Source organism: Myotis daubentonii, chromosome 10, assembly GCF_963259705.1.
Source record: "Myotis daubentonii chromosome 10, mMyoDau2.1, whole genome shotgun sequence".
In the NCBI taxonomy this organism is placed as follows: Eukaryota; Metazoa; Chordata; class Mammalia; order Chiroptera; family Vespertilionidae; genus Myotis; species Myotis daubentonii.
In genome coordinates, this window is record NC_081849.1 from 47,733,454 (window position 1) to 47,740,076 (window position 6,623).

The following is a 6,623-nucleotide window of genomic DNA, read 5'->3' on the forward strand; positions in this document are numbered from 1 at the left end:
TTATTCCTCTATCATTGTGTTGTGTTGCTCCCCTCCCTCCCTCCCTTCCCCGGCCTGGACGCGCAGGGAGAGGGGCTCCGGGGTGCCGTGGGACGGTCAGGGGTCGCGCGCAAGCTGCTGTGGAGGGACTGAGTCCACCCGTGTGGGGCCGTAGAGTGTGGGTGGGGGCCCCCAGGACCCTGTAACTCGATGCTTGGGAGTGTGCGAGAAGGGGTGGTCAGACATCTGCTCGAAAATTGCTTCCTTTCTTTCTACTTTCAGTTTTTCTACCAGGAAACATTTAAAAACGACTTGCATCACAAATGGTCTTTTGGGGGGTAAAGGAGTCTGGGTTGGAAATGGCACTCTTCCTTCGCCAACGCGTAGGACCTCCCTGGTGGAAACCCATCAGGCCGGGAGAGGTGGGGTTCCCGCTATTTGGGGGGTGGGTGGGTGGGTGGGTGGTGGGGTCCTGGATTGAGGGAGTCGCCCACGGGACTCCAAATGTGGGAGAAAGGGTGCTCGCCACATTTTAGCTCGTCTCTTTAAAGAATAACTTGAGAAAGGTAACCACTGTAACCCGCCCTGAAATTTCCAACCGATTCCAACCCAAGTAAAACTCAATTTCCCCAGGAAAAAGGGTGGCGGTGACGTGGGGTGGGGTGAGGGGAGAAAATGCTGAGCCTCCGGGGGTGAGAGAGAAGAGGCTCCACTCCCGCGGCGGGGGCTCTTCCCCGACTCCCAGGATCATCTCCGATGTACGTAGCAGACAGAGGTTTCCATTCCCCTTTCGGCTTCAGGCCTGATGCCTTCGGCAGCCAGTCGCCCCCCCCTCCCCCAGCCCTCCGCAACAAAGTGTAGGGTGGTGTGTGTGTTGGGGGGGGGGGGGGGTTCACCTCCCCTCCCCATTCATTTTGCAATCCAGTTCCCAGGAAACCTCCAACCCGCGGCTACCGCAGCCCCGGCAGGATGTTCGCTACGCCGGCCGCGTGTCCGGAATTCCCGGGCCACCTAGGAATTACCTGCCCCGCACAGCTGGCCAGCTCGCCTTCTTCCAGGAATTAAAGAAACAAATGGCGCGACCCCCACTGCGTTCGGGCAGAGGAGACCTCAGCGAGGATGGAGCCTCTCACACGGACTCCACTCAAACTCTTCTTAAAGCGGGTAGGCGAGTCCTGGGGGAGCCGAGGAACGAGCCCCCACCGTCTGCCCGAGGACCTGAGCCAGGCCGAGGGCCACACAGGTAGCGGAGGAGCCGCCGCCGGCTGCGCCGCCCGCCCTCCCGTGTCCCCACCCCCCCATCCCATCCCCGCCCCTCCAGCCCCAGGCTTTGCAGCGAAGGAAGCGTCGCGGACGTCCCACCCCCGCAGGGAACTGCGCCCACTGCGCCTGCTGCCCCCGCCCGGCCCCGCACCACCCGCCCTAGCGGCCCCTCCTCGCTCCCCAGACCATCGGCTCCGGCGGAGAGAAACGGCAGCAACAGTGCCTTTACCCCCCCACCCCCCCTCCACTTTTTTTTGTTGTTGTTGTTGCTTTCCCACGCTGGCTGAATGTGACTTGACCCCATTTCAAAAAGTTTGACATAGTGCTTCAACATTTCCGCATTCCTCCGCGACTACAAAGGCTGCAGCCGCCTCCTTCTGCTTTCTGTCTCTGCTCTCTGTCTTCACACTCAATGAAATCCTTCATGTGCCTCTCTCGGAGCCTGCCAAGCACCGCAAGGGTCGCCACCAGCGCCGCGACCAGAGGCCGCACCGGGGACCACGGCTCCCGCGTGCGCGCACACACGGATGCGCCCACGTGCACACTGACCGGCGGGCTGCGGGGCCGAGGCTGCTCCCTGCGGGGTGTGCGTTAGAGCTCCGATATTGGAAATTCGAAAAGTAAACTGGGAAGCTAAAGCGAACCTGCCTTGAGTCCATGCGGGGCTCCAAGCCTGGGCACTGGTCAGCCTGCGTGCACTCCTCCAAGTGTGCAAAACTCCGCCGCGGGGGTTGCCAGCGAGAAGCCTGCGTTCACGTTTACCTCGTGGTGGGAAGGTGGAGCCCACACCCACACCTCGGCGAGCCGGAGCGAGAGCTTTCGTGGGAAATCAACATGGAGCACGGGAACACATTCTCCCGCACAGAGTCCCCAGGGGCAGTGCATTTTCACCCCTAAACGTGGATTATTGTAGGACCGTCCGAGCGGAGTTTAAATTCCGTTTCAAAATCTGCATAAGGAGTGTTTGTGCTTTTGCTCACGGCTATGTGGGAGCGGGCACAGGACCTGTGTTGGGCGTCCCTAGTGTGTGATGTCCTCCGTCTCTAGTCAGATTAGGAGAGACGCCTTGAGCGCCCCCAAACTGGACCCCGTAACTAGCCCGCCTTGGTTCGCAAAGGGTTAATCAAAGTGGATTCCGAGGACATACCCTCCACCCCATCAGTCACCCCCACCCACACCCTCGCTTCCGACCCCAGACGAGGGCCCCACTCTCCCCCGGGGACCCCCTCCCCCCACCCCGCAGCCCACCCACCCGAGCGCCCAGATCCTCACCTGAGCGACCGGGCCACATCCGGCCTCCCGAGGGGGCTGCGAGTGTCAGTCCGACCTCCGCACGTGTCCGCGGCGGCGGGGAGCAGGTAACCCGGCTCGGAGGAAGGAGTCACCAGCTCGCTCTCGGCGAGGGGGTGGGCACAGCGGCGGAGGGCGGAGGGACGGCGGAGGGCGCCGCCCGCGCGGCTCGCAGGGGGTGGACGGGAGCCGTGGGGCTCCGGCCGGAGCTCGGGGCCCGAGCTGGGGAGGTAGCGGGGGCGGGGGCGGGGGCGGGGGCCCGGGAGGCCGACTCTGCCCGAGACCCACCGGGCGGCAGGGTGGGGGGCTCGCGGCGCAGGGGCAAGCAAGTGTGCAAATTAAAGCCTTCCGGAGAGAGCGGAGGCGGCCGGAGCGGCGGTGCTCCGAGCTCCCAGCTCCCCAGCTCTCGGCTCCAAGTGGGGGGCGAGGCGGGGGGGAGAGGGGGGCTTAAATGAAAATTTCCGGCTTTCCCTGCAACTGGAGTGGGAGAAGCTTGCGACTAAAATCAGAAGCGTGAGGGGGATGTGTCGCCGGGAGTCGGCGGAGTTTCCACACCCAGGGTCGCCCGGAGTTGGGGTTTTGACAGAGTGAGGAGGGGGTATCAGCAGTTTGAGATGTAGACGGATGGGAAAAACACAAAACGATCGACGATAATTATGAGGGGCCCATGGGGATGGTAAATACCCACACTTTCCAAGAAACTGAAAAATCAGACCGAAAAATAATTCTTTTCTATTAAAAAAAAAAAAAAAAGTTTGGCAGGACGCCTTGCAGAAAAGAAAATACTAATCTGTCCAAGCACTTTTCACTTTCAGCATGAGCTACATTGGTTTTGTTTTCCTTCGCTTCCTTTCGGCCTCACAAAGCCCTATCTTTTCCTTTTGGACAGAGGGTATGATTTGGAAATTGTCAGGCACTCTTGTGGTTAACGATCACTTGAAGGGACTGGCCGGTTCACAATTATTAAGTGGTTAGCAAATGCTGAGGGTTCACTAAGGTATTTCTGAGGAGATAAAAAAAACAACAACACTAAAATTCAGTGTAAGTAATAAAACCTCAAGATAACACACACACACACACACACACACACACACACACACACACGAACGTGATTCGGTAGGTGCTCAGTTTGAATGCATTGTTGGGATTCTGAAATTTGAAACCTTGTAAGCATGTATCTTTACCTGCTGAGAAAACCTGAATACAATTATTTCAGGTGGAAATGCGATTTTGGCAGAAAAAAGGAGTTTTCAATACTTTCTACCATGGAGTAAAACAAAACTTAAAATAACTGTGTGTGTTTTTTTTTTTTAAAGAATTCGGTGTTGTCCAAAATTTTTATCTGTAAAATACTTGAAACCTTTAAAACAAAGCTTAAAAATTTATTTATTTCAGTGCTCTGTGGAAAATTAAAACCTAGCAAAATTCTGTTTGAATTAGGAATATTACCTCTATAAACCTTCTGATTTTTTTGAATTAAACTATATTGTTAGATTAAAATTTTACCTTTACAAAATTGATTCTAACAAGAGTGTGAAGTAACAGGTTAGGTAAATAAAAATTGTTGCATTTCCACTAGCAAATATTTCTCAATGCATTATAATAATTTTTTCTTAAAAATAAAAGTGAGTAATTGTCTCTTTATGTCTAAGATAATTCATAAAATACATTTTGTGTTTAGGAATATTTCTCCTAAAATAACATACAATTTCTGAACAAAACATATATTTGTAAAGATATTTATAATCTCATATAACTTTTAGACTTAAGAAAACAAATTACTGAATTTTGTATTTATATAAAATATTTATATAAAATATTGGATCACTACAAATCACTAGACTTTAAACCAGAGACATGAATGTGAATCTTCCATTTTGATCATTGTTCCAACTTATCAATGTTTTTAAAAACAAGATTTACTTGCCTAGTAATCAACACATTTATGTAATTCAGAAATAACTGTTAATAGTTAGTCATAGGAACCAACAAGTAATTGTAAGAATTTATTTGAGTAAATAATTTGTTTTAAAAATATTAAGGTGTAAATATCTTTAAAATTAACAGAAAAATGTGTTTTCTACAGTGCATTGCATTTTTAATTACTGAATTTGACAACAACCTTAGGTGGATTAGAAATGCCATAATTTAGGTTACTAGATTACTTGGTCACTGTAAAAAAATGAAATTTTATTTAATTACATATGTTAATATTGAGTGTTAACTCTTTTTTATGTCACCTGATTTCTCTGATATTGTTAGCTTGCCATTGTTCACTTTCCCTGGTTATGGTTCACATTAACATCTGGTTGCTTAAAGGTTCAGACCAGGAAGTTTTACAATGGATTTTATAAAATTAGCAAATGCCAGATTGTTTTTGTTTATGGATAACTTCCTCTCTGGGTAACAGGTTATCATAACAAAATTTGTGCAAAGTTTATAAACTGTGAACCAAATTCCGACTCTTTTGTTTAGGAATCTTCGATGAATGAAAACATTACCGCTCAAGAATAAATAATTATTTGCACCAATATTTTCACTCTGCATATCAGATTAGTCTAAAGTTACACATCATTTTATAAGATTTTAAAAATCAGAACTCATGAATCTGTCTCCAAAATGATGTTGTAACTTACACTGAAAATTTTCTTAGTGTCACAGAAGAGATGTATTCCATTTGTGAATATTTCATATCAGATATTTATAAATTTTTGTTTTCACCAAAATAAAAAATTTAAATTCTGGTCTATATTTTATAACCTTGGTTATAAAGAAATGAATAGTTTATTTAAAATTAGTAGTTATATAATATATATCTAATTCTAAATGATCTCTGAATTATATTAGCTATTTGAATTTACAAAATACATTTTCCAGAAACTCAGAAATGAACTTTTGCTATAATCTGCACAATAATTTTAATTGGAGGTCCTTGTAAATGTATACATTTTGTCTGTAAACCTTTTTTTCTGTATTGATTTGATAACTGTGAAATCAGTTACACTTATTTTAAACTGGATTTATATGTGTATGTGAATGTTATCTTTGTTGAGTAATTACCATGAAAAACTTAACAGAAATAGCATAATAAAATTCAGTGCCTTTTAACGCATTCTTCCCCTATTTCCAAGGTGTTTTCTTGGGTCTTCCCTTAAAATATAATATTGAAAATTTTCTAAATATCCTAGGAAAACTCATTTGTACTACCAACATTTTTTGTTGTAAAAGTATGAACTTTAAATGATTTTTTAAAAGTTCAATCTTCTCAATAAATTATTTCCCATCAATTTGGAAATGACCTAGGTTTTTCTTTTTGTTTTTGCATGTGAACAGTGCATTGCATTTGAGCAGTGAAACTTGAAAAGATTTTGGTATTTGAGGTGAGAGGAAAAAATATATGGGGCAGCACCTTATAAATTTAATGAGAAAAAACAGACATTATTATCTATTGGAACATTCCGTTTTCATGGATTCTACTGCTCTATAATTATCGCTGGGCAACATGTCAGTACTATGTTCATATTTGTATAATTGTCATCATCTTTCCTATTTTTTCCCCGTTTGATAGACACTCATATCTTCTTTCTTCCTGTGTGTGTGTGTGTGTGTGTATGTGTGTATCTGTATGTTCTTGGCATATTGTGACATGTTTGAAACATGTTCTAAATATCCTTTCACCAACTATATTAGAATTCGGAGTAATCAGAAAAACAACTGGAAATACACTTATAAAAGTTGGTGCTAATTACATGGAAATACCTACATTTCTTCTCCATTTATAGTATCCTGTAATTTTCACTGCCTTCTAACATTTCTTTTTTAAAGAATAAATACTTGTGCATTTCAACTACACAGATGGCCTAGCAATGTTGCCATAGCTGCCTTTGGTTGAGCTAAAAGGTGTGTAACACTTTAGGTAGACCCTGCAGATGAAGCAGTAAAAGTACAACACGGGGGTGAATGATGATAAAGTGGGATCTGGGAGGTAGAAGGAAGGTCAAAGAAAGGCACCTGGGAAAAACTTATTTTTTCTTACATAAGTTTTTATTAATTTTTAGAGAGAGAGGAAGGGAGAGGGATAGAGATATAGA

General features: G+C 45.9%; 1 protein-coding gene and 1 long non-coding RNA gene across 4 annotated transcripts in view; one reads left to right on the top strand and one right to left on the bottom strand.

The window, feature by feature from the left end:
* Positions 1-2,649, bottom strand: part of CDK6 (cyclin dependent kinase 6) — a 205,703-nt gene extending 203,054 nt beyond the window's left edge. For 2 of the 3 annotated variants that reach the window (XM_059712312.1, XM_059712315.1), the window contains exon 1: positions 2,515-2,649. The gene's annotated coding sequence lies outside the window, so the exon portion shown is untranslated. Of the gene's footprint in view, positions 1-1,001; positions 1,232-2,514 lie in introns of those variants that run through there. The other variant, XM_059712314.1, reaches the window with a different exon arrangement.
* On the top strand, positions 28-3,839 carry LOC132242941 (uncharacterized). The gene is made up of 2 exons (XR_009454740.1): positions 28-737; positions 905-3,839. It is a non-coding gene; the product is annotated as an uncharacterized LOC132242941 (long non-coding RNA).
* Positions 3,840-6,623: the final 2,784 nt, after the last annotated feature.